The 26,983-nt window shown below is 33.7% G+C and overlaps 1 protein-coding gene across 13 annotated transcripts in view; it reads left to right on the forward strand.

The window, feature by feature from the left end:
• The window catches only part of RNPC3 (RNA binding region (RNP1, RRM) containing 3), an 84,693-nt gene that overhangs the window by 23,161 nt on the left and 34,549 nt on the right, over window positions 1-26,983 (forward strand). For 3 of the 13 annotated variants that reach the window (XM_087866139.1, XM_087866141.1, XM_087866140.1), the window contains one exon: window positions 179-9,437. The gene's annotated coding sequence lies outside the window, so the exon portion shown is untranslated. Of the gene's footprint in view, window positions 1-178; window positions 9,438-11,274; window positions 11,399-12,161; window positions 15,163-26,983 lie in introns of those variants that run through there. The other 10 variants (XR_015726379.1, XR_015726380.1, XR_015726375.1 and 7 more) reach the window with 8 other exon arrangements.

Genomic DNA, 26,983 nt, shown 5'->3' on the forward strand with positions numbered 1-26,983 from the left:
TTGAATATTTGAATTTTCTGAAGTATCTATACTAATGTAGTCAAAATTTTTACAAATACCTTAGTGGAACAGTTAAAAAGTAACAATTTTCAGTGTGTGTTTAAAAAATCATTTATTTATAAATCTAATGTGAAAACTGAGAAAAAAAATTAAACTGCATTCTGCTGTTCTTCTTTAGAAGCACTCCTGCGTAAATACTGCTGTATTACTGTCATACAAAGTGTATCCTTTCTTGTTGTATCCTTTTTGGGGCAGTGTTTTCTGTTTTTCCTAGAAATGTTTTGTCCCTCTCCTACCCATTGATTCAGATGAAGCAATAATTTTTTATGATTTATTCAAATGAGATATTTCTAAAATAATCAATGTTGATTGGACAAATCCCTTACATGTTTTTTAGATCTGTTGCTGAATTTTCTGTGCTGTTCTTGAGGTTATGTAATTTTTCTAGGGAAAGTTAGTGAATCAGGTCAACTTATTTACTTGGAGAATGTATGCATCTGTTTCAACACAGAATTTCGTTTTGTTTCTTATATTTATATATTTCCTAAACCTAGTTCAATAGCATATGCTTTCTGTTTTATGATATATCTGGTTTAGGTGTTCTCTAAAATGTATTGTAAAATTTGTTTGGGGAAAGCATTTTTTGCGATTAAAGAAATATATATATTGAAAATTAAAATAACTGAAATTCCAAGTAAGAGTAGCAGACCTCACATCTGAGGTTTTATTATTCATATTTCCTTTGAGATAGATAGCAAGTAGAAGTATTTTTTTTCCTCTTTTTTTTTCTAAACAAAACAAAAGGAATGAGAAAAGAGGAACAGAGGGAAGAAGACTTAATGTTGACTCAGGGTAGCACATTAAGTGAAAAGAAACAATCTGGTAGGTATATGTAGTAATAGTGGTTTCCAGGCTGTTTGATAACCAGAATTACCCAGAAGGTGGTTCTTAATCTTGGCCACATTTTGGAATTGCCTGGGAAATTTAAAAAAAATCTGATGAAGAAAAAAAAAAAAGCTGAAATGTACTCATGCCTTGGTTTCTCCGCATTTTGATTTAATTGGTCTAGCACACAGCATACATACTGGAATTTTTCAAACCTCCTAATATGTGAGTGAGGTTGAGAACCACTGAGGAAGGATTTTTACATTGAAAGATTCCTGGACTCTCTCCTAAAACTAATAAGTCAGAATTTTTGGGAATGGGACCAAGAATCTAATTTGAAAGGTGTCTTTAGTAGTTCCAAGGGCTGACCAGTTTGGATACTAGTTTCTTAGATTAAAATGGTTAGGTGCTCAATACCAACCTAGCCATCCACCCTTCTGTAAGTAGGAAAATCAAGAATTGGAGCCTCTACATTTCTTGCAGATCCTTCTATTGCTAGTACTAGGAAAACAATTCAAAATTCTATTAATAATTATTTGTACTCAAAAGTACAAAAAGTTACAGATATTGAAATTGCTATTTTTTGTAGAGACAGAATGTTTTTTTTAATGTTATAAATCAGTTTCTATATAAGCTGTTTATTTAGACAATTAAAAATTTGTAGTACTGACATGATTCACTAATTTTCTAAATATGAATGTGTTAGCTTTTAGTAATTTTAAAACTAATGAACTGTTTTATAATCATAATTATTTTTAATGAACTCTTATGGTGTTTTAGGTTCCTTTTGATTCCATGTCTTCCAACTGCTTTTCAACTTTAAGGAGAAGAAATTGACACCTGGGCTATGGAACTGTGCGTAACAGCTTTTAAAGTATATTTAAAAATTAAATCTATATGCATTTAAATCAGTATATTGGAGATATATTACATGTATTTTAATCATCTTCCTCATATATAATAAATTATTTTCTTTCCAATAAAATAGTATTCTTAATTTTTTTATGTTCAATACATTTGGAAAATGTAATTTGATAATTACATAAAATTTTGAAGGTAATTTTACAATAGTAAATAGAAATTTTCTTTAATGATTACAGATACTGCCCTTTTTTCATTCTTACTTGGATACCAATGCACTTAAACATACTTTTTTTAATAGTAATATTATTTCTTATCTCTTGTAATTATTTTAGGAGTGGTTTTGTTTGTCTGGCTATAAGTTTTGTTGTTTTTTGTTGTTATTCATTTCATTTTTTTAGTAGTGGGAGATTTTCCCAACTTTAGGAAATTTGTATTCTTACCCTGATTTTATTTTGGTGCCCCCAAATCGATGAGATTATCACATAAGGGTGTCAGTGTTTCCAATACAAAAGTATTGGATTATCTTAGTGAAACTGGCTTCAGCTGTGTGTTAATAAGAAAACTTCAATATATTTAATTTGTTCTTACTAATACTGTCTTGTGAGTATATAATAATAACTTCACCAGAATCAATGCCCAAAGACTTGGTCTTTGTTGGAATGCTATTGTGAATCACAGCTTTTTCCTCACAGCATTGTGAAATAAGGAAAATGGGAATTTTAAAGATACGAATTAGAAGTATGGAGAAGTGAAGCCTTGAACATGCTCATTTTTAGATGTCAGGTATATAAAGAATAGGTAGAAACCAAATGAAGAAAATATCTCAGGTAGGACGGGGCGGTAAAATGTAGCAGATCTGTTCTTGACAGATCTCTCCTTGACAAACTGATCTGATGAATGGAAGAAATGAGAGGAGGTATTAAAGAGAGTGGTAGAGAGAAATATAATATAGTGCAAATTGAAGACAACTGTTAGAGAGTCTTGCTTTCAACGGGATAGAGAAATGGGCTGTTAATGCAGGGGGATATAGTATCAAGAAGGTTTGTGATTCTGATTTTGATTGAAGATATAGCAGGTTTGTATGGACTAATCCAGTAGGACTAATCCAGCAGAGGAAAAAACAAATATGGTGCAGGAAGGAGAGGGTTATTGTTAGAGCTACAGATACGGTATACAGAAGAGGTAGTTTTAAAGATGGGCGTGTAAACAGCTCATTAATAGCAAAGGGAGAAAGGATGGATTCTGTAGGTCTAGATATTTGTAGTTTACTAGATATATAGGAGCAGCATGTAAAAGTTGTATTATATTTTTTCAGTGAAATAGGAAGCAAGGTCACAGAGGGAAAGAGTACTGGGTCGAGGAAATAAAAGAAGGTGTAAAATAGACACTTAGGAAAGTGGCAGAGTGAATAGATTCTTAGAAGGATGGCTAGACAGTACTTAAAGTGGTCAGTTGAAGTCTGTTAATTTAAGTGAGACTAATCAAATGATTTTGTGTTTTTCTCCAGTTACATTTAGCCTTGGTGCTATCACTGAGTAGACAAGAGTTGAATTTAATCAGAGTTGGAATTCTCCTAGATGAATACAGCAAAATGGGAGAAAGGAAAAGGTGTTGGTATATTCAAGGGAATGATTATAAAGAAAAGACATTGAGATCTGGGTGAAGAGCAAAGTGAGAAAATGGAAGTTGAGAAACAATGGAAAAATGGTATGATCAATTATAGATTGCATTATTTACTAGAGGTAGGAAGTAGAAATTTGGGAGGTTGAAATAAGAGAATAAGTGACAAACTGACAAAGGCAGAGAGAATACAATAATTAGTGACTGTAAGTTCTAGGATGTGAACATGATAGTTGAGTGAAAACAGGGTCATGGAAAGAGATGAATGAAAGAAATTGAGAAACTTGAGTATTAAAAGACCATCTAAGTGGATTTTGAAATTATTAAGAATTATGACAGGAATAATGAGCCAAGATCTAAGTAAAATTATTCCTTAGAACATGTAATTCTGTTAGATATGCAAAAAGCAATATTTTAAAAAATCAATTTATAGAACTCTTGAGTCACGTCTTTCTACAGTGACAGGAAATTCAGCCTAATTTACTGAAACTTAGTGTATTACTGTGGTTTTATAGGTGTAGATTCTGACATCAGATCTTGTTTCTAAGCTGTAATTGCTTTATGGCCTTGGGCGGGTCCTATCAGTTTCCATGGAGATAATGAATACTTATCATAGGGTTGTTGTAAAGATGATTTGATGAATATAAAATAGTTAAAACAAGTCGTGTGTGTGTGTGTGTGTGTGTGTGTGTGTGTAGTCAAGTTCTCAATAAATATTAGCTCTTGTAGTAGTGGTTGTCGTGGTTCTCAACTCAACACCAATTCCGGGTGATATAAAGATTTTGATGTCTTAGACAAGACTTCAGTCATCTTTCTACCGTGATGAGCACTTCTATTGCTTCTAAGGGAGCAAAAACTGCCTCGATTATTCAAGGTTCTTCTAGCTGGTCTGAGAATTAAATTGACATGAAACATAATTCATAATTTCTTAACAGCCTTAAGTTAGCTTTAATACTGAATATTTTCCCAGTTCACATGAACTTGAAATTCATGTGGATTGAGTTTTTTTTTTATTGAGAATTTTTATGAGTACAAAACTTACATAAGTGCTTAATTTTCTTTAAGCCAATCAAGTAGAGCTCTTTTACAAATTAAGTTTAGCAATTCTAACTGGAGGTAGAAGATGCCATATATCCACAATAGAGACATAACTGACAGATGCAGAAACCTTACCATTATTAATATTTGAAGAGAAAAGGGGCAAGAAAACCCTTTTGCAGTTTGTATTTAAAAAGACCTACTTCTTTTTTCCCTTTACTCGGGCAGTTGTGGGCTGTGTTTACACTTCAGAGATAGAAGATTTATAACTTTAAAGGACAGAGAAAGAAATGTAAGGTTTTTGTTTTTGTTTTTTTTCCCCAAAGAATTGCAGGGTAATTGCTATTTAAAATTTACCTCCCTTTTCTTAAGTGTAGGACAATTCTGTTTCAGTATCCTGATTTTTTTATAATACCTATGAGCATTTTGAGAAGAATAGGTGAGGTTTTGAGATTGGTAGAGATGGGGGGGCTGCTTCTAGAATTGCATTTCTTGTTTTGTAGAGATTTGCCAGGCAAAGTTTTTGCTAATTCCCAGAAAGAACTGAATTACAACCTGAATATCAAGAGATTGATCAGCCTTTTTAACTAAACTTGCCCCTTTAGATCAGGGAGATTTCCAGCTAAAGTGGGAATCAGAAGATTTATATCTTTTGGGGCTCCTGGGTGGCACAGCGGTTAAGCGTCTGCCTTCGGCTCAGGGCGTGATCCCGGCATTCCAGGATCGAGCCCCACATCGGGCTCCTCAGCTGGGAGCCTGCTTCTTCCTCTCCCACTCCCCCTGCTTGTGTTCCCTCTCTCGCTGGCTGTCTCTATCTCTGTCGAATAAAATAAAATCTTTAAAAAAAAAAAAAAGATTTATATCTTTGGAAAATGAAGTATAAATCATTTAACAAAAGTCTTTGCATTCAATCTTGGCTTCTGTTAGCCCCTGAATATCAGCCTTCTGTTCATTTGTAGGAGGGCCAGGAAGAATTATGGTCATCTGTTTCTTTTTTAGTGGGGAGGATGTGAATGGCTACTAATCTTTCCAATTTCTCTTTAAATTTGGCGGGATCTTCTGAAAGTGAAGGTAAAATCAGGCTTCATAATTTATAAGATTTGCTGCTATCCAAGGGACATGAAAATTTTTTTCCTCCTTGGTTTGGCGGGGTGGGGGGGGCATCCAGGTTACATCTGCAAAGGACATGGCATAAGAATGCCTAAAGCTGGCAGAGCCTGACTGTAGAGCTTTAGAAAGTAGGAGTTGTGAGAAATAGCAAAGTGAGCCCTATCACTTGTCTTCAGTGCTTCTGTTAAATTCACTTCATGGGTTTTAGCATTTATATGAGTAACCTATATACTTTGACTCTAGAGTTTAGGCTGCAGTGCTCTCTGTAAATCTTATAAGGAAGGGTTAGTTAAAACAGGCAGATGGAGCTGGTTTTTAAGAAGGGGAATTTACCTTGGATGTGGACTTCAATTTTTGTCTTAAGTGTAACTTCTGTTCTTTCACCTTGTATAAGGATTTTTTTTTTCCTTTGAAATGTAGCCAATTTAAAAGATTTTTTGTCCGATCATTGATGAGTAGGCTCTTACTAATTTTAATAGCAACTCAAACCAATAGGCCTTTTTTTGGAAGGACCCAGAGACACTTTCTAGGCATAGACCATGGATCCAAGAGGCATCCCTGGAGAGGGCATAGATGATACAGTCCCCATGATCCAAAAGTTTACTCCCAAAAATAGTCTAATAACGCAAACGCCTTTGTTACACAGGCAGTAAGGATGCTTTAGTGAAAACAGTGTCTTTGATCGCCCCCAGAAACCTGAAATGCCTCCAGTCACAGACCTACTAATCTGTGATACCAGTGCTACTGGAATGGGGCATTTCAGCAATAACAAGCAACAAAGGTTAAGAGCACAAAAGCCCCTTATGGGCTGGGACTTCTTATGACTTAACCTTTCTGAGGGTTGTCATGGCTAGACAGAGAGTGCTGTTAGCAACTTTATGTCTCAGAACCGCACTCTTATTTGGCTTCCAAGGTGTAACCCAGTAAGTACATTGTCTGTGTGGTAGAGACCAGCGAGAATAGAGTAAGTCCTCAAGACAAAAGGAAAAAACCTTATGCAGATTTTATGTGTGGGACCCACAGCAAAGTTTGTTGAAACATGGGCCAGTCTGATGAGAACTGTGAATGTTCAAACAGTCTATAATGTTAGTCTGAATAGCAGGCTTATAAAGGCTTATGCTGGTATTTCCCTATAGTAATTCCCTTGTATAACAACACAAAAGACAAAATAATGACCATCTCTGGGAGGAAATGGGTTAAAAAAATGAAGAGTACTCTACTGAATTTATCAGAGATGCTGAGCCCATGGAACTGTTTCCAAAAATATTTTCTCCTGCTAATCTAAATTTAGAAAGAAAAAGGACTCTCACCACTCTTGCTCCATCAGATCTTGCAGACATATTCCAAGAGGCTGACATGGTAAGAAATCTTACCTTTGCAGCTGTTTGTCAGATGTCCCAGAATTTCTCAGGTACAGCAGGATGTACGATATTTAGCCAGTTAAAGTTTATCCTGCCAACTAGCCAACTGTTGGGAAGGAAAAAAATTTCCTTCAAGATTCTTCTGACTAGTCTAAGAATTAAATTGACATGAGACAGATTAATAGTAGGAAAAAACAAATTATAATTAAATGTACATGAAAGCCTAATAATAGCATTAAGTCTCAAAGAAATGTCCAAGTTCTATGCTTTTATACATTTTAGGCAGATGTTGCCAGGTGAACTGCAGAGACCCTGAGTCCTGGCTCCTCAACCCAGCCCATCCTGACGGAGTCATCAAAAGTTCTCTGTCTTTTCTTGAGAAAAATTCAAGGAGACACTCAAAACACAGTGGATAAGTGACACAAGCGAGAAATTTTATTAAAGTGAACAGTACACTCTAGAGATAGGGCAAGTGAGCTCAAGAGAGGGCTACATGCCCTGAAGGTTGTGTTTCTATCTTTTATTGACAGTTAACTAGAGGGTGGAATATTTCTTACTCGGGGCAGGAAACAGGGTTTTGTAGTTTTTCTTCCTAATTTGGTCAGGGGTTTCCTGTCAATGCATCCATCATGTTGGGCCTGTCTGGTTTGATCAGGTTTCTTGTGGAATAGGATAGGCCTCTGACTTCCCCAGTAGCTGGCCATAACTTCCTTCTTGCTGGCCTTCATGTATTTTGTTAGAACCTAACTGCCTACTTCAACACAAAGAGACATTGTCAAGAGAAAGAAAACTTAGGTTTTGAAGCTTTAAATAGTAAAGGATTCTAAACAGAATTTGGGCTCTGGTTGTAAATTACTAAAAGTATCAAGGCTTGTTTATACAACTTTCTTACCTTTGAATTCCCTGTCTTCTGATAAGGATATCTTAGGGAGAGTGCCTTTCACGTGGGAGTTTTATTTCCTGCTTTCTGGAGACAAGGTGGGAAGGGGAAGAACATTCTTAGTAATCACTATGCCAGAGTGGCACTTTGGGACTGCCTATCCTTGGCCCCCACACTTCCTTGCCATAGTTGGACCATGAGACTTTGACAACTGTAAGAACATCGGTGTCTAGGAATTAACCTATTCGTGGATACCCCACAACCATTCCACTCTATTTCATAAATTGAGCGTATGACCCAAATAGGTCCAGTTAGAAAGATTTCCAGTTCTTGTACACATTTCTTTTTTTTTTTTTTTTTTAACTAGATAGAACTATGCCTAGATCTGCTAACCATTATCCTGATGATTTTCAGTTAGTTTTTAGAAAAATTCATCATGGAGAAGTACTAATAATTTAAACCTGTAGCAAAAGCCCTAATAGCTAGTGTATCATGGAATTTTTTAGTTACTTTAAATGAAATAAACTTGAAATAAGTACTTTTTCCTTTTGTTGGAGGGATTTGTCACTCTTAGAGACCAACTATGGGTCATCTATGTCACCCTTAAAATATAAGGAGTGAAGTTTCATATAAACCACGTGAAGTGAGAGTTTAAAGAACTTGTTCTCCAAAGGAAAAGCATAGAGCTGTGAAATCAAGAGAGAAAGTAGGTACTATACAGCCAAAAAATGTTTTGCTACAGTGTATAATATATAAAACTCATATTTCCACATGGTGGTTTTCCACTTATGCCTTCTCCAAGGGCTGGGAATAGAATGAGGCAAGTGAGGCAAATATGGTGTAAAATTTAAGGAGTCACTCAGAATAATGCAAGTGCTCTTCATCCCAACCTAGTATGGCTCTGCCTCCTACTTTAGTAACATGAATAGAATCAGCATAATCCTGATAAGGTAAATTAAACAAAAGGCAGTAACATTCAAGTTGCTGCTTTGATGATTTGGAAAGTATTTGCTATGCAAATGAGACTCTTTTAAAATCTGTATCAAGAGATATCAAGGCTTTTAAAAGAAGTAAGGGAAAATATTAATCATCTAAAATTCAAAAGGCAGTGTACTGAGTGCTTATAGCAATTTGATCTTAACCATTCTATGAGAAGAGAGCACTTCCCATTACGAGTAATGGAAGAGGGTTTTTTTTTTTAACTTTAGCTGTAAGTTAATGAGATACTTTTATTATATCTATAACTTATTAATGCATATAAAACAAAAAATATTGACCTTAGTATGATTGTTTAGGAGAGATGAGAGCCAACCACATGTGTTAGGCACTTAAGAGAACTGATGATCTCAGGAGGAATAGTGTCTCACTTCAAGAACTTAAGCTACTATATATCCTACGCTGACATTTCCTGAAAGCAAACTGTTGTAGAGGTATAGTATTCATGTAAAGGCCAGTAAGGTAATCTAAAATAAACAGTTCAAACTCACTAAATTTTGAAAAAAACAAAACTGGGAAAGGAAGACCCTCTACCCAACAAGCATAAGCTTTAATACCTTGGGGGTAAAGCTAGGGGATCAAACAACACTTTAGAACATCTTTGATTAAAGGGGTTATATCCATTAAAAACTGCATCAGCTGACAATGAGAAGGGGTATTTGAGTACATAAGAAGAATTTTTTTTTCAAATTATGATAAAGCACTGATATACCAGGATATTTGAAAATCTTAAGAAAGTCTGAGTAAGAGATTAATTTATTGTATGAAACTTCTCAGAGCTTAGAAAAAGATACACAAGATACCATTAAAATTATTTATGGAGACAGTTATTATCTTGCTGTGTAAGAAAAGGAAGGGAAAGATTGAGGTTTGAGTTGGGCAGTTCTGTATATATTGTATATTTCTTTTAAAAAGTTATTTGAGGAGTATTTGGTAAAATGTCACCATCTGTTAAATCTGGATCTTGGGACATGGGGCCTTTTATTTTTGTTTTGTTTTGTTTTTTGTTTTACATTTTTCTGTATGACATATATCACAATTTGAATGAAAATAAAATAGTGGAACACTTCTAATCCAGTGTTTTGCAGCTATGTTTTCATATTGCCCTCCCGAAAGGAACATTTTTAGAGTTTTTTCCACAATTGCTCTACATGAAATTTTACTATCCTAATATACTTTTTGCTTTTGAACTGTATGCATATGTCTTTATGGATACAAATTGGAAGATTTTCTGTCCTTTCCATCCCAAGAACTAAATAACAGTGAACACATTTGATACCATAAAACATTAGCAAGTTCAAAACCTTAACAGATCATATAATGTTCTCTGATCTTAGTTGAACTAAATTAGGTATCAGTAATAGAAATATTTGAAAAATGTTTAAATTTCTGAGTATTAAATAATATTTCTAAATAACATGGATCAAGACAGAATTCTTAAGGGAAATTAGATAGTATTTGAACTGAATGAAAGTAAAAATTGATCAAAAATTTGTAGAACACACCAAAGGAGTGTTTAAAGGGAATTTGCTTATATTAAAAAAGAAGAAAAATCACAAATTGATGATTCAACTTTCTACTGTAAGGAACTAGAAAAGAGCAAATTAAATGCAGAGGAAGCAGATAAAGGAAATAAAAATAAGCATAAATCAGTGAATTTGTAAGCAGAACAGTAGAAAATATTGTAAACAAAACTAGTCCCTGAAAAGATTGATAATGTTGAAAGAGTTCTAGCCAGATTGCAAAGAAAAAAACACCCCCAAAGTTGTAAGAAAATTTTTGGAATATTTTGAACAAATTTATTTCCATAAATTTACAACTTTGATGAAATGGGTCAATATCATAAAATTGACAAACTACCAAAGCTTGTTCGAGAGGTAGGTAACCCAATCGATCCTGTATCTACTTAATACATTTACTTTGTAGTTAAAAATCTTCCTTTCTTTCTTACAAAGAAAACATAAGGCTTAGGTAACTTCACTGGTGAATTTTGTTAAACATTAAATGAAACCAACTATTCTATATAAGACAACACATCCAAATTCATTTTATGAGTCCTGTACAACCCTGCTGCTAAAACAAGACAAGATACAAAACTATGTATCACTATTTCTTTTGAGAGTAAATGTAAAAATCCTCATCAAAATATTAAGAAGCTGAATCAAGTTATATGTGGAAAATATTTTATAAGTCATGATCAAATGCAGTTTATTTTGGAAAATGCAGGCTAATTGAAAATTTGTGAAATGCAGGGTACATTGAAAATCAAATGTAATCCATATCAGCAGACTAAGGAAAAAAAAGCCATGGTCATCTTAATGAATGAAAGCATTTGATAAAATTAAACATTCCTAATAAAAACTCAGTAATATAGGAACAGAGAAGAGCTTCCTTAATCTGATAAATAGTGTTTACAAAACTTACTGCTATCCTTACAGTTAAAAAACTGAATGTTTTCTCCCAAGATTGAGAACAAGATAAAGTGCACACTAATCCCTTCCTTTCAACATCTCCTGACAGTGCAGAAAACAAAAAAGCCATACAAATTGGAAATGAAGAAGTAAAACTGTCCCCATTCAGAGATGGTGTGATTTTTTATGTAGAAAATCCCAAAGAATTAAGTCTCCTGCAACTAATAAGTAAGGTAAGCAAGGTTGCAAGATTAAAAGTCAATAACTGGATATTGAATTTTTTTTCTAAAAATACCATTTGCAATAGTACCAAAACAAATAATAGGTAGAAGTCTACTAAAATGTGGACTGAACTTGACAACCCTTCACCAATTTTGATAATGAAAGGTGAAGGTCTAAATGGGAGAGATTTAGACTCATGATTTTTAAGAATATCAACCTTCCAAATTGATTTGTTACTATTAAAAAATTCTAGCAGTATATTTTGTTGATATTCCCAAGCTGATTTAAATTTCTTTGGAAAAGCAACAACTAGAATAGCCAGCATAATTTTGAAAGAAAAAAATAATTGAATGACTTAGATTACCTAATTCTAAGACTTATTACAAAGCTCAGATAATAAAGTTGTATTGGCAAACGTGGACACAGATCATTGGAACAGAAAAGTCCAGGAATAGACCCACACATGTACCATAATTTTTGACAAAGGTCTCAAGGCAACTCCGTTGAGAAAGGTTGATCATTTCAACATATGATGCTAGAATAATTGGACATTCATATGCTAAAAATTGAAAATAAAACCTCAGTACATTGTTCTCACACAAAAAAATTTCTTCAAAAATGAGTCATAGTACTAGGTATAAAGTGTAAAAGTATAGAACTCCTGGAGGAGGGGGGAAACAAGTAGGATAAAGTGCATGACCTTACTTAGACAAGTTCTTATATGAAAATAAAGATAAATATTCCTTCATCAAATAAAAACTTTGTACTTTTCAGAAGATACTACTAAGAAAATGAAAAGGCAAATCTCAGACTGGGAAAAATCTTTGCAAAGTATATATTTCAATTTTATCCAGAATATATAAAGAACTTTCAAAACTCAGAGAAAACAAAAATCCCCCCCCCCTCAAAAAAGGACAATAAATTTGAAGATACTTTACCAAAGACTTAGAGATGGCGAATAAGCACTTGAAAAGATGGACATCATTAGCCCTTGGACAAATACAAGACAGCCACAATAATATAGCACTACACATCTATTAGAATGGCTTAAAATGAATTCTGACAGTACCAACACTTGTCAAGAATGGAGCACTACAGCTTTCAAACATTGCTAATTGAAGTACAAAATGTTCCAACTGCTTTGAAAAACAGTTTCAAGAAGTTTGTTATAAAGTGAAATATACAGTTACATGTAAGCTAGCTATCACACTTCTGAATATTTAAGAGGAACAAAAAAGTATGTTCACACGAAACAACAAAAACTTGTACGTGAAAGGATACTGGGAACATGACAGAGTAGGAACCACCAGGAATCCATCTCCCCACCCAGATAACAATTGTAGAATTTATTTGATGTAACTATTTTGGAACTCTGTAGTCTGTTAATACCTTCCAACTTAACAGGAAAAAGCTTGGACAGTAAATGAAGTTAATTTCATTCAAATTTAGCTCTTAACATAGTAGTAGCTACTCATTGCCCAACCTCAGCCTTGTAGCAGGCAACTGCATACGTTCCTGGAGCAGCTTGCACACAGCTAGTGGGAGCCAGGGTAGGCAAAAAGAACTTCACCTCCAAATATTGGGAATCAGGCTGATGGCTAATTTCTGCTTTTGATCACAGAAGTACAAAGAGGTGGGAAGCCATGATTCTATCTCTTTCCGTTATAACCACACATACCCACACTCTGTGAAGTGACTTCCAAGGGTATAAAAGGACTGACATCCCCTTTACTCCCGATTTCTTTTTCTTTTTTCTTTTTCTTTTTTTCCTTTTGGGAGCCAGGCATTAAAGACCAAGGCATTCGTAAACAACTTCATATATAGGAAAAATGAGAAATTGATCACGCATGCCCAGGAAAAGACTCAAGATCTGAGAAGACCTTAGGTTTCATACCTCAGAATGATCCTTTAAGCACAGAGAGCAGAGAACAATCAAACAATAGGGGTGCCTGGGTGGCTCAGTCATTTAATCATCTGACTTGATCTTTGACTTAGGTCATGATCTCAGGGTTGAGAGATAGAGCCCTGTGTCAGTCTCCATGCTGGGGGTGGAGTCTGCTTAGGATTCTTCCTCTCTCTCTGCCCCTCGCCTGCTCATGTACTGGCACAGTGGGCACAGTCTCTTAAAAAAAGAAAAAATGCCAGGGAAAGAAAAAAAAATCTGATTTGCAGAATTAAGATGTTAAAATGTCATTTTCAACAGAAAATCACAAGATATAACAAAAAGTAAAAACAAAACAGGAATGTAGGACCCATTCAAAAGGGAAACAAACTACCTGAAGTAGACCTGATAGCATTTACTAGACAAAGACTTTAAAGCAACTTAGAACGATGCTCAAAACATTAAAGATGTCCAGAAAGCTAAAGAGCAAAAGGAATTCTGGAGCTGAAAAATACAGTAAGTGAAATGAAAACAATCACTACAGGGATTCCAAGGACGATTTGAGTATGCAGAAGAATCAACAAACTTGAAGATAAGACAATGAAAATTATTAAGTCTGAAGAACAGAAGCAAAAATGAAGAAAAGTAAACAGATCTTGAGGGACCTATGGGACACCATCAAGCAGATGTATATACACTGTGTGAGTCCTAAAAGGAGAGAGAAAGGGACAGAGAATATTTGAAAAAATAATGGCTGAAAACTTCCTAAATCTGATGAAAATTATGAATATCAAAATCCAGAAAGCTCAACAAATATCCAGTAAGATGAACTCAAAGACCCACATCAAGACAGCGTAATCAGACTTTCAAAAGACAAAGACAATCTTGAAAACTGTCAGAAAGAAGTGAATTGCACATACAGGGGATACTAAATGAGATTATCAGCCGATTTTTTTCGTCAAAAACTTTGGAGAACCAGAGGGCACTGGGCTGATAGATACAAAGTGCTAAATGGAAAAAACAATAACTGCCAACCAGGAATCCTGTATCTAGCAAAAACATTCTTCAAAAGTGAGGTAGAAATTAAGACAATCCCAAATAAAGTTTGAGAGAGTTTGTTACCATCAGATCTGCTTTGCAAGAAATACTCAAAGGAGTCTTGCATAGTGAACTTAAAGGACACTAGACAGTAATTCAAAGCTGTTTGAATAAATACAGAGTTCAATAAAGAAATATATGGGCAATAATGAAAGTTAATATTTTAATAGTGGTTGATAACTATACCTGTTTTCTACATAATTTAAGAAACTAATACATTTTTTTAAACAATTATTAGTTTATAAGCCAGTATTGTGACTGTGGCTAGTAACTCCACATGTTGTTTTCTACATAATTTGAGACTAATGACATTTAAAATAATTATCAGTTTATGTTTTGGGCTACACAATGTATGAAGATGTCATTTGGGGGACTTCAACAATGAAAAGAAGTGAGGACAGAACTATAAAGGCAGAGTTTTTGTAAGTTAAAAAGTGTTAAAACCTTAGAATTGTAAAATGTAAATCCCATAATAACCACAAATAAAAGAGCTGCAGAATAAACACAGAAGGAAATGAATGAGAAAGTAAAGATGTCACTACAAAAAAATCAACTAAACATTAAGACCATAAGGCAAGAAGTGAGTAACAAAAAAAGCTATCGGGCATATAGAAAAGAGGCAAATTGACATGAGTCCCTCATTTTAAGTAATTAAGTATAAATGAATTTAACTCTTCTGTCAAAACACAATTGGGAGAATGCATAAAGACACCTGATTCGACTATAAGCTGTCTACAAGAAACACACTTCAGATGCAAAGACACAAAGAGATTGAAAGGATGGAAAAAAAATAAAGGACGGGAAAAGATATTGCATGCAAATAATAATCAAAAGAGAGCAGGGGTGGCTTTACTGAGGTCAGACAAAAGAGACTTTAAATTGAAAAGATAGCAACAGACAAGGATTTTAATAAAAGTTTGAATAGAGCAAAATAATATGTGAACTATAAATCTATATAAATATATAAATTGTAAACATTTCTTGCCTAATGAATATGAAATGAGTGAAATATGAAGCAAAACTGACAGAATTGAGGGTGAAATAGACAATTTTACAATAATACTTCAAAACTTTAGTACTCCTTTTATGATAATGGATAGAATGAGACAGAAGATAAGGAAATAGAGGACTCACACAATAAACCAGCTACATCTAACATATACAGAACGCTCTACCCAAGAACAGCAGGATACACATTCTTCCCAAGTGTGCATGAAATATTTTCTAGGATAGACCTCATATCAAGCCATAAATTAAGTTTCAGTAGATTTATAGAAACAGGCATACAAAGTATGTTGTCTGACCACAGCAGGATTCAGTTAGAAATCAAGAACAGAAGGAAAGTTGGAAAATTCACTTTACCATTGAAATTAGACAACATTCTTTAACAACCAGTGGGTCAAAAAATAAATCACGTGGGAAATTAGAAAATACTTCGAGACAACTGAAAACCAAACAATGTACTAAAACTATGGGATGCAGCAATAGTAGTGCTAAGGGGAGAATTTTTGTTATAAATCACACTAAAAAACAAAGCTCTCACACCAACAAGCTAACTTTACAATTTAAGGAAGTAGAAAAAGAAAAATCCAAAGCTAGGAGAAGGAGGAAATAATAAAGATTACAGATAAAGGAAATAGAGAATAGAAAAATAATAGAGAAAATCAATGAAACCAAAAGGTGATTGGTTGAAAACATAACAAATTTAATACATTTATAACTGATGTACTAAAAAAGACTCAAATTACTAAAATCATAAGGTGGGTACATTACTACAGAGTCTACAGAAATAAGAATTGTAAGAGTATGATGAACAGTTCTCAAATTGGTAACTAGATGAAATGGACAAATTCCTAGAAATACAAAGTCTACTAAGCCTAAATTACACACAAAAATAGAAATTCTGAGTAGACCTATAATTAGTAGGGAGATTGAATCGGTAATAAAAAATCTGACAATGAAAAGCCCTGGAACTGACAGTTTTACTATTGAGTTCTACCAAACATTTAAGGGAGAAATAATACCAATCCTTCCTAAACGCATCCTAAAATTGGAAAAGGAGGGAACACTTCTTGACTCATCCTGGGAAACTAATATTACCCTGATATCAAAGCCAGACAAAAATACTACAAGAGAAAAAAATGCAGACCAATATCTCTTGTGAACATTAATGCAAACAAACCTTTCAACAAAATACTAGCAAAGTAAATTCAGCAGCTTATTATAAGGATTATACATCATGACCAAGAGGGATCTACTCCTGGAATGCAAGGATGGTTCAACATACAAAAATTTATCAATGTAATACACCACATTAAAAGAATGAAGGACAGAAACCACATGATCATCTCAATTTATACATAAAAAGCATTTCACACAATTTAATACTTTTTCATGATAAAAACATTCAATAAACTAGGAATAGAAGGAAACTACCCCAATATAATAAAAGCCATATATGAAAAACCCACAGTGAACATCATACTCCATGCTGAAAAGTAGGGAAAAGTTTTCCTGTACAATCAGGAACAAGTCAAGGATTCCCACTTTCACTATTTCTGTTCAACCTAGTGCTGGAAATCGTAGCGAGAGAAGTTAGGAAAACAAACAATAAAAAGCATTCAAATTGAAAAGGAAGAAATTATCTCTGTTCATAGATGATACGATCTTCAGCTTTATTGAGGTATAGCTGAGAAATAAAATTTTAAGATAAAGTGTACAACATGAAGACTTAATATATAAATTCATTGTGGAAAGAATCTGTACCCCCCCCATCTAGTTAATTAACACATCCATCCTTTGACATATTTCCCTTTAAGTTCTGTCCACAAATTTCACTTACATTCACCATGTTATATAGCAGATCCTCAGATCTTATTCATTTTATAACTGAAAGTTTATACCCTTTACCAACTTTTTCTGTATTCATGCCACCCTCCAATCCCTGTTAAACACTTTTCTACTCTCTGACTCTAAGTTTGACTTTTTCCCCCCTCTTTTTTAAATTCCATTCACTAGTGAAACTATTCAGTATTTTCCTTATTCTCTCTGGCTTATTTCACTTAGTATAATGCCCTTCAAGTCCATCCATGTTGTCATAAATTACTGGGATTGGTGGATCATATGGTAATTCTGTTTTTACTTTTTTGAGGAACCTCCATACTGTTTTCTTTAGTGGATGCATTACTTTACATTCTCATCTACACTGTAAAAAGTTCTCTTTTTTTTCCCATCCTTGCCAGCATTTGTTAATTTATCTTTTTGATGATAACCATCCCAGCAGGTGGGAGGTGTTAGCTCTCTGTGGTTTTGATTTGCATTTCCTGATGATTAGTGATATTGAGCACCTTTCATGTACCAGTTTCCTATTTGTATATCTTCTTTGGAAAAATGTCTATTTAGGCCCTTTGTCCACTTTTTAATTAAGTTATTTGGGTTTTATTTTATTGAGTTGTAAATATAATCTTATATGTAGAAAACCCTGAAGATTCCACAAAAAAAAAAAAATTGTCAAAAAAAACTTGTCAGAATAAATGAATTGAGCAAAGGAGTAGGATACAAAGGCAACATGCAAAAATCAGTTGTGTTTCTGTACACTAATGAACAATCTGAAAAGGAAATTATGGAAAAAAATTACATTTGTAATACCATGAAAAAGAATAAAATACTTAGGAATCAACCAACAAGGTGGAAAACATGTAGAGTGAAAACTATAAAACATTGCTGAAAGACTTTAAAGACATAAATAAATTGAAACATTACTATTTTCATGGGTTAGAATACTTAGTAGTATCAAAATATCAGTACACCCAAAGTAATCTACAGCTTCAATGCAATCTCTATCAACATCACACTGACCTAAAAAAAAAAATTCTATCCTAAATTTCATATCTCAAGGGACCCTGAATAGCCAAAACAATCTTGAGAAAGAAAAACAAAACTAGAGGACTTACTTCTGGTTTCAAAACCTATTATAAGCCTACACTGATAAAACCATTGTGATACTGGCATAAAGACAGACATATAAATCCACGGAATAGAAGAAAATCCAGGAATGTATCCTCTCATATGTGGTCAAATGATTCTTTTTCTTTTCTTTTTTTAAGATTTATTAATTTTATTTAATCGAGAGAGAGAGCGAGCAAGTACGAGCAGGAGGGGCAGAGGGAGAGAGAGAAAATCCCAAGTAGACTCCTCGCTGAGCATGGAGCCTGATACAGGGCTCAATCCCAGGACCCCAATATCACAACCTGAGCCAAAACCAAGAGTCAGAGGCTTAACTGACTGTGCCACCCAGACACCTCTCGTCAAATGATTCTTGACAAGGATGATGCCAAGACCATTCAGTGGGAAAGGACAGTCTTTTCAAGAAATGGTGGTAGGAAGATTGAATATCCACCCACAAAAGATTTCATTTGAACCATTACCTAAGATGGTATACAAAAATTAATTCAAAATGGATCAAAAAACCTAAATTTAAGAACTAAAAAACCTCTTAAAACAGAACTTCACGACATTGGATTTGACAGTGATTTGACAGTGATTCATTAGATTATGGTATCAAAGGCATAGGTAACAAAAAAAGATAGAGAAATTGGACTTCACCAAAATTTTAAAAAATTTTTTCATCAGAAGATGTGTACAGAATGAGAGAAAATATTTCAAATCATAAAATCTGGTAAGAGATTAATATTCAGAATATATAAAGAACACCTAAAGTTCAACAATAGAAAATCAAAAACGGGCAAAGAATTTGAATAGACTTTTCTCTAAAAATGTACAAATTATCAATATGCACAAAGATATCACCTCACTCTCAGGATGTCTGCTATCAAAACAAACAAACAAACAAGAAACCAGTGTTTTTGAGGATGTGGCAAAAATAACCCTGTGCATTGTTGCTGGGAAGTTAAAATGGTATAGCTGCTGTGAGAAACAGTGTGGTAGCTTTTAATGAAACTAAAATAGAATTACCACATGATCCAGCAATTCCATTTCTGGGTATATACCCAAAAGAATTGAAAGCAAGTTCTCAAAGTAATTATTTATGTACCCATGTTCATAACAACATTATTCACAATAGCCAAAAAAGTGGAAGCAACACAAGCGTACTTCAACAGATGAATGGATGAGTCACATGTGGTAATATCCATACGAGGGAATAATATTCAGCCTTTAAAAAGGAAATTTTGCCATATGCTACAATGAAGATAAACCTTGATGATATTATGATAAACTAAGCCAGTCACAAAAAGACAAATTCTGTATGATGCCACTTATATGGGGTACTTGGAGTAGTCAAAATCATAGAGACAGAAAGTAGCACAGTAATTGCCAGCGGCTGGGGAGAGGGAGGAATGGAGAGTTTCTGTTTAATGGATAAAGAATTTCAATTTTACAAGATGAAAAGAACGATAGAGCTTGATGGTGGTGATGGTTACACATTATAAATATATTTAATACCACTGCACTGTACATTTAACAAAATTAAAATGAGAAATTTTGTTGTATGTAATTTACCACAATATAAAAATTTTAATAAAAAATATGTATGTGCAGATTTATAGTGGTTTTATTCATCATTCTCCAAAGTGAAAATAACCCAAATGTTCTTCAACTATCATACCTCTACATGAAATATTAATGACTATACATGTGACAATATGGATATATCTCAAAGGCATCATTAGTAAAAGGAGACAGACTCACAACGTCACACACTGTGTGACTCCATTTTCATGAAATTATGTAAAGACAAAGCTCATCAGAGACCTGTTGAGTGGTTGCCAGGGGGTAGGTGTGGGTGGCTGAATTGACTACAAAGGGATGACGGTATTTCGGGGTGTGATGGAATATTGGATATGTGCTTGCGGTGGGTAATGCTATGAATTTATTAAAACTCAGATTTATGTATTCAAAAAAGAACCTTACTGGGGGAGCCTGGGTGGCACAGTCATTAAGCATCTGCCTTCGGCTCAGGGCATGATCCCAGCATTCTGGGATCGAGCCCCACATCAGGCTCCTCTGCTGGGAGCCTGCTTCTTCCTCTCCCACTCCCCCTGCTTGTGTTACCTCTCTTGCTGGTTGTCTCTGTCAAATAAATAAATAAAATCTTTAAAAAAAAAAAAGAACCTTACTGGATTACTTGTAGATTGCTAGTGAGAGTATCAAGTGGTACAATCACTTCGGAAATAGTTTGACAATCTGTAAATTGTATATATAGTTATAATAAGAACCAACAATTTTACATCTAGGCTTAACCCATGTGATATAAAAATATATGTCTATAAAAAGTCTTAGTTATCCTTCAGAGCAGCTTTATTCATAATTGCCAAAAATATAATCAGCTTATATGTCCCTCGACACATTAGATAAACAAATGATGGTACATGCATATTATAGAGTACAACTCAGCAGCAGACTGCTGTAATATATTTGTTACAAATGCTTTCTGATCCAGTTTTGCGGCCCTGCCGACAGGTCAATCAGACCTTCCTGGGCATCTGATTAAGTCCACACCCCAAACCACTTCCCTTATCAGACTTTCCTCTGGGTCACTATATACCTTCTCTAATCACCCAAGGACCAGGTATCAGATGAGGAATATCTCTATAACCCAGAGCCCACTGAAATTATTTAGATGTCCTAAACCTGCCTACCTGCTTCATCCATTCCTTCCTATAGAAGCCATAAAAAAGGAACTTGCACATCGTTTCCTTCTCTTCCTCTGCTTGGTGAATGACCCTGGTGCTTCCCTTGAGTGGGCCTGTGTGGTGTCCTATTTCTCCTCAGGGAACTGTGAGCATAACAAACTGCAAAACTTTCTGGTTTCTCTTTCTTGATCGGAGTCTGACCTCACCATACCAAACCCACAGTAGTAAATAGGACTAAAACAACTACTGATACACAAAAGAGTACATATTGGTATTTGTTTCCTATGGCTATTGTAACAAAATACATAATCTTCGTGGCTTAGAACAAGAGAAATTTATTGTCTTGTAGTTCTGGAGGGCAGAAATCCAAAGTCTTTTTCACTGATCAAGGTGTTGGCAGGGCTCTGCAACCTCTAGGGGCTTTATGGAAAAAGCAAACCTTTCTTTCAGCTTTGGTGGCTGCCAGCATTCCTTGACTTGTGGCTGCATCACTCCAATCTATGCTTCCACAGTCATGTGCTCCATGCCTTTTCTACTTCTACGTGTATTGCTCTCTTTCTTCCTCTTTCTTGTAAGAGACATATGATGGTATTCATGACCCACCTGGATAATTCAGGTTACTCTATTCATCTCAAGATCCTAAACTTAATTACATCTGCAAAGGCTTTTTCCAAGTAAGGAAACATTTATAGGTTCTAGGGAATAGGGCCTGATATCTTTTTAAAAAGCATTTATTTATTTAAAACATTTTAATAGTCTTTATTTTTTTTAAAGCAGCTTTAGGTTCACAGCAAAATGAGAGAAATTACAGTTCCCACATAATTCCTGCCCTCACACCTATACAACTTCCACTACTATCAACTTCCTGCATTAGAGTGGGACGTTAATTATAATTAATGTACCTACATTGACACATGATTATCACCCAAAGTTTACATTAAGATTTCCTCTTGGCATTGTACATTTTGTTTTTATAAAGCATAAAATATATCCACCATTATACAGACTAGATCCATTGCTCTCAAAGTTCTCTGAGCTCCACCTGTTTACCCCTCCTTACCCCTGACTTCTGGCAACTACTCATCTTTTTACTGTTTCCAAACTGTTGCCTTTTTCAGAATGTTATATTCTACTACAGTATGTAGCTTTTTCATATTGGTTTTTTTCACTTAGTAATATGCATACAAGACTCCTCCATGTCTTTTCATGGCTTGATAATTTTCAGCACAGAATAATTTTTCATTGTCTGGTTGTAACACAGTTTATCCATTCACCTACTGAAAGGTTGCTTTGAAATTTGGCAGTTATAAATAAAACTGCTGTGAACATCTGTGAGTACTTTATTTATTTATTTATTTATTTATTTATTTATTTATTTATTTATTTATTTTTTGGTGGGCATAAGTTATCCATTTATTTGGGTAAATACCAAGGAGCATGATTGCTGGATTGTATGGTAAGAGTATGTTTAGTTCTATAAGGAACTGCCAAATTGCCTCCCAAATTATACCAGTTTGCATTTGCTCCAGCAATGAATGAGAATTCCTGTTGCTTCACATCCTCAGCATTTGTTGTTGTCAGTGTTCTGGGTTTTGTCATTCTAATGAGTATGTAGTGGTATCTTGTTTTAATTTGCAATTCCCTAAGGACATATGCTGTTGAGCATCTTTTCATATGCTTACCTGCCACCTGTATATCTTCCTTGGTGTTAGTTTAGATCTTTTGCCATTCTTTAATTGCATTGTTGATTTTCTTATTGTTGAGTTTTTAAAGTTCTTTGTGTATTTTGTGTAATAATCCTTATCAGATATGTCATCCTTATCAGATATGTCTTATACATATATTTTCTCCCACTCTGTGGCTTTTCTTCTGATTCTCTTGACAGTATTTTTCACAGAAGTTTTAAATTTTAATAAAGCAAAGCTTATCAAATATTTATTTCATGGATTTGCCTTTGGTGGTTGTATCTAAAAAGTGATTGTCAAACCCAAGGCTATCTCTATTTTCTCCTGTTATCTTCTGGAGCTTTATAGTTTCACAGTTTACATTTAAGTCTATAGTCCACTTTGAGTTAATTTTTGTAAAGGGTGTAAAGTCTGTGTCTACATTTCCACCCACCCACCCCCCTTTTGGGGCATGGGGATGTCCAGTTGCTCCAGCACAATTTGATGAAAAGATGGTCTTTTCTCCATTGTACTGCCTTTACTACTTTGCTGAAGATCAGTTACTATATTGGTGGGTATATTTACAGACTCTCTATTCTGTTCCATTGATTTAGCTTTTGTTTTTGTTTTTGTTTTTCTAATATCACTCTTCTGAATACTGTAGATTTATAGTGTCTTAATGTCAGGTAGTACGAGTCCTCTGTTCTTAATATTATGGTGCTGTTCTGTCTTTTTAATCTCCATGTAAACATTAGAATCTGTAGATATCCACAAAATAACTTGTTAGTATTTTTATTGGGATTGTATTGAACCTATAGATCAAGCTGGGAAGAATTACTGTCTTGAGAATATTGAGTCTTTTTACTTATGGACATGGAACTTCTCTCCATTTACTTAGTTCTTCCTTGATTTTGTTCATCAGAGTTTTGTAATTTTCTTCATATAGATCTTATATATGTCTTGTTAGATTTTTACCTAAATATCTCATTTTGGGGGGCTGCTAATAATAATGATGGACAATATAGGAGAGAGATTAAGAGACAGGGTTGATAGAGTGAAAACTATTGTATATTCAATTGTAGTTCCAAATAAATAAATGAATTTTCGAGACAGTGGCTATCTCAAGTATGCCCTTAGAATTTTCTAAATCTGATAAGAAAAACACACACAAATACACACACATATACACACAGATTTCCAACAACACAGAATGAGTTTTTTAAATCCACATTTAGACATAACACAGAGACAATATTTTTAAAGCAATAAAAAAATTTTTTTTTAAAGGAAAGATTTCCTCCGTGGAATGTCAATTAGAGTGACATCTGACTTCTTTATAGCAACAAAGGAAGCCAGATGTCTCTAGAACATACTCAAAGTAGTGAAAGAAATAACTTCTATAATTTTACACAGAGAAAGTAGTTTTATGGAATGAAGATAAAGACATTTTCAAAGTAACGAAGAGAGTTTGTCAGTGTGTGTATCAGCTATACTCGAATTTAAAAAAATATATATTTCACTTAAAAAAAAGAATTTGTGAGCAGATATTCACCAAAAGAAATTATAAGGAAATATTTTAGACATCTGTAATTACCCTAGTTAGGAGATCTGAGATACAAGAGGAGTGAAGACCAAAGTAAGTGGTAAATATCTGGGTAATCTAAAAAAAATGTCTCTATTAAAAAATAATATTTTGCAGGATTAAAAATACAAGACAGATTTAAAAAATAAAACCAATGAGTATAAACTAAAATAGAGTTGCATATTCTCTTTGACAACTGACATAATGATTAAATTTGAACTCTGAAATTTGACATGGTATAATTCATGTTAAAAATTAATAAAGTAGAAACAGAGTGTGTAATTTCTACTGTGTTAGATGATAAAATATAGAAAAATAATTTAAAAGAAGACAAAAAATATGAAAAAAAATTGGCAGGGCAATAAGGTGATAGATTTATATTTAAATATATCAATATTTACATTCAGTGTAAATGTACTTAAAGTTTCTATTAAAAGACAAACATTTTCATACGATTAAAATAAATGAGTAAATTGGTGAAAGTAAAGGCAAGTACAAAGTATACCAGGCAAATTCCAACCAAAGGAAAGCTAATATAGCTTTACTGGAATGAGATGAAATGGATTTAAGGCCAAATCAGTGCAAAAGATAAAATGGTTCTATGTTTTAATAAAAAATATTAGACTTTATAATTTTAACATATTGACTAGAAAACCAGTAATTGTAAGATTTTTATCCTCTGTCACTTAGATTTAAAATAGATAAAGCAAAAAATTTGACAGAAATGGTAAGAATAAGCAATTCTATACAATGTATAATGGGGATTTTAGATGTACCAATCTCAGTAGCAGAACAATCTGATTTAAACAAGTTTTAATGAACCTGACCAAATGGACATATAGACAACAGTTTTTTTTAATAATAATTTTTTATTATGTTAGTCACCATACAGTACATCCTTAGTTTTTGATGTAGTGTTCCATGATTCATTATTTGTGTATAACACCCAGTGCAACATGCAATATGTGCCCACCTTAATACCCATTGCATGCTGGGTCATAAGGCAAATCTTTTAAAGGATTGAAATCATACAGAATATGTTAATTGTACTAAGATCGCATTGAATGGCTTATGAAATTAATTGCTACATCTTTGGGGAAGTATTTTTTCCCAATGAAAAATATTAAATATGTAACATATGTATATTTTGATTGTTCAGAATTGTTAAAACATTACAAATTAAGCTTCAATTTAGTTGAGCACAATCCCTCATCTTGGTTTCATCCCTACTTCCTCAGAGATAACCTCTATTACTAGATTTTTGTATGAATGTACATGCAGTTTATTTCCATACATACACGTACATATATAAAATATGTAATTTTTGGAATGCTTTTTTTCCATATGTAAATGAAAACATACTGTTTTGTGGTTTTTTTTTTTTTTAAGATTTTTAAAATTTATTTGACAGAGAGAGAGAGAGACAGCCAGCGAGAGAGGGAACACAAGCAGGGGGAGTGGGAGAGGAAGAAGCAGGCTCCCAGCGGAAGAGCCTGATGTGGGGCTCGATCCCAGAACTCTGGGATCATGCCCTGAGCCGAAGGCAGACGCTCAATGACTGAGCCACCCAGGTGCCCCTGTTTTGTGGTTTTTAATTTGAAATGACCTTTCGTGTTGTTACCATGAAATCTGCCTTTTTAAAAAATAATACCAAACTATTTTACCTGTCAGAGTATGGCTGTACTATATTTTATTTAGCCATTTTTCACTGTAATGACATGTAAGTTTTTTCCAAAGATTTTGTTGTTGTGATCAATGTTGTAATGACCTTTTGTGTTTACTTGTGTCTTTACATATGGGTGAATATTTCTGTAAGTAGAAGTGCATTTTAAATACATTTTTATACTTAATATTATGTAAAATTGCCCAGTTCCCAATTTTTAATCTCTATTAGTATTGTAGTATATGAAAGTACCTTTTATAACACTCTCACCAAAAATTAATATTATGAAGCTTCTAATCTTTGCTTTTCTAATAGATGAAAATTGATTTGTTATTTTAATTTGCATTTCCCAAATTGCTAGCTAGGCTTAGCATCCTCTCACATTTTTGGGGGGTGGTGCGGGGACATTTGGGTTTCCTTTTTTGAGATTTGTCTATTGCTCCTTTTTCCATTTAAAAAAAAAATGTTTCCACTTATTGATTCCCTAGAGTTGTTCTTATCTTCTTGTTATTGTTTCTTTGTTATATATTACAAGTACATTTTCCCAGTCTATAATTTGTTTCTTGAATAGTCTTTCTATTGCAAATTTAAGAAATCATAGATGTTGCTAAAAAACCAGGATAGTGCCAAAGATATGCCTGCTTTATTTTCTTCAACTATTTACCGTGCAAAAAGGATTTGTTACTTTTTATTTTGATTTATTTTTAGTTGAAATATATTTGATATGTAACATTATATAAATGGAAGGTATATAATATGTTAATTAGGACACATATATGTAACATTATAGCAATAATTAACATTTCTCTCATGTTACATAATTATCCTTTTTTTTTGTGGTGGGATAATTCATCCATCGAGGGACTCTTAGGTCACTTCCATATCTTGGCTATTGTGAGTAATGCTTGCAATAAACATGGGAGTGCAGTTACATGTTTTGGAAATCCTGTTTTTATTTCCTTTGGGTATATACCCAGAAGTGGATTGATGGATCATATCCTAGATCTATTTTTAATTTTTTGAGAAATCTCCATATTGTTGAACCAAATTGGTT

This window comes from Ursus americanus, chromosome 12 (assembly GCF_024610735.1).
Source record: "Ursus americanus isolate L20-20 chromosome 12, mUrsAme1.1.p, whole genome shotgun sequence".
Classification (NCBI taxonomy): Eukaryota; Metazoa; Chordata; class Mammalia; order Carnivora; family Ursidae; genus Ursus; species Ursus americanus.